Below are 2,442 nucleotides of genomic sequence, written 5' to 3' on the forward strand. Positions count from 1 at the left end.
TCTCGGTACTGGAGTGCTTGTGTCCTTGTCGGCGTGTGCCGTGCCCGCCGTTAAAGCCCTCGACTTTATTTACAAATAAATAAATGAAATGAGAATTCATGCGCGGTTCATTCCACTGGGCAATGGAATAGTGTGGAATTATTTGGTCACTATTACGATAAGTAATACCTAGGGACCGGAAAAATTCGCGGGTTCAATGACCTTTAGGATGAACTCCATAGTTATACGTACGCTCAGTCAAATGTCACCCACTCATTGGGTGCTGTCTTGTGAGACGTCCCAACGTAGCAGCCTGTGATTCGATAAAGCTTTGGTTGGGTGTTTCTCATTGGCCCAGAGTCATCCAGGTGAGTTGTGAGCCAATAGCAGAGGCAGCACTGAGGTATAACTATTTGTATTTTAGCCTATCGCGAAATGAATTCGCTAATTTTTCCGGTCTCTAGAATACCTCTTGGTGAAACAATTTTAAAAGAAAGCAAGCCTTAACTTCGCCACGTGCCAAATTTCACGGCTCTAGGCCTCGCTGTCTCCGCGCTACGGACGGACAAACTCTCTCCTTTAATAATATAGATTACCTTCTGATGAGAATTAGCAGTCTCAAGACTACAGATCAATAGGGATTAACTGATGACTAAATGCAGAACTGCAGGCTACTATGAAAACAATTAAGTCGCACTGCTGGAGTGATTTTAAAAAAAAGTCAAGATGCTATGTCCTTAAACTGTGCTCCGTCAAAATAATGTTATGCATAATATGAACCTTCTACAAAGCACAATGGTTTAATTATCTTTGAAAGATTTGTGCAATGGGAGTGCATGACTTGATGTAAGCTTTTGACAACAGCAATTTTTTGCTTAATTTGTGTTTTTGTTTTGTCTTTTGGTTTTTTGTAGTTTTCTTCTATAGACATACATGTGCTTAGCAATGGCGTATGTCCAAAATCTTACATCAAGTCACAATGGTTTTAATTCATTTCATTTAACATTCTGGCAACAACACAGAAAAGTGTCAGAAACGTTCGTGTTGTATCCGGACACTAGGTACGGCAAATTATTAGAAACTTTCAAGATTGCAGTAATCAAAGCTACGGTTGATCAATGATGTTGCATATCGACGCTTTCTCAGGGCAAGCAAGCGTCTATAAATATCTATAGTTGCGGCGTCCACCCATCTTTGTGTCAGGAGCGCAGCTCATCTCGTTACGCCGTCTGCCCATCCGTTGTCTTCCGCCTCGTTACGGGCCTCGGAACAGAGGGAAGGTTCTCTCTTCCTCCCCCGTACCCCCTTAGTTGAGGACACTTGTACGAGTAGGCACTACGAGAAACAACTGCTTCGAGAAGCGCCGCCGACTCTTTGCCCAATAAAAGGAAGACGACAAAAAAAAAGAAACCCTCGATAACAATGGGGAAACTTGGGCGAGACAACGCAAAGTAATTTCCCACGAGGCCGGCGCGGAGGAAGCGCCTGCCATCTAACGGCGCCCTGGGGAAGCTCTTACCGTCGTCATTTTCTCGGGCGGACGAGTCTAATGGACGGCTGCTGGAGGGGGTGGAGGGTTGCTCGCCGGGGAGTCGCAATGGGCCCGCGACTCGATGCCACGGCTGTCTGGTCGCCTCGCGGGGGGCGAAGGGGGGCAGTGGGGTGCTGTCTCCGGCGGCTCGCGATCCGAGTCACGGTGGTTGGTCGGTCACATAACTAGCACTAGCCTCCTGCTCGCGGCGGAGACGGAGTTATTTATTTATTTATTTATTTATTTATCGTCTTTATTGGTGGCGAAGTTAAGGCGGTAAGCCTTTTCTTACACTTAACCACTTTTCTGCAATTACATCAAATAGTGTAATATTAAAAATTAAGCATGATGTTGACTAAATATTAAGAGAACAAATTAAAATTTTTATTTAATGTTCAAATATTAACTATTACAAAAGATTCGACCATAACTAATTTAAAGTAATTAAAAATAGACATACATAAAAAGGAAAGTGATTAAACATACAGCAAATAGTATCAAAAAAAATAGGTGCTACTACATTAAAACCAGTCACTCGCACATTCACACACAGATTTAAGCAATAGGGTAGCGGCGAAGTGGTCATGGTAAGCAGTTGTTATCTCTCCCTTCTCCCAAGAAGTCCTAAACGATCCATATTTTCCACCAACATAAGGAAATAATTTTAAATCAAACAGCAGGAAGTGGCTCCATCCCCTCCCGCTTACCCAAAAAATGAAATTCTGCGTACGTTCATGGATATGGTTCCCATTCCCGTAAGGGGGGCAGGGGCTTAACCAGGGGGGGGGGGTTTAGGGGTTCAACCCCCCCCCCTTAGCACCAAATCTTTAATTAATTTCTTATTCATCAGTCAAACAAATTTCATATTAAATTAATAAAAAAATTTACCATTACAATATTAAAATTTAAGTACCGAAAACTGCTAAAATAGC

This window comes from Bacillus rossius, chromosome 8 (genome assembly GCF_032445375.1).
Source record: "Bacillus rossius redtenbacheri isolate Brsri chromosome 8, Brsri_v3, whole genome shotgun sequence".
NCBI lineage: Eukaryota > Metazoa > Arthropoda > Insecta > Phasmatodea > Bacillidae > Bacillus > Bacillus rossius.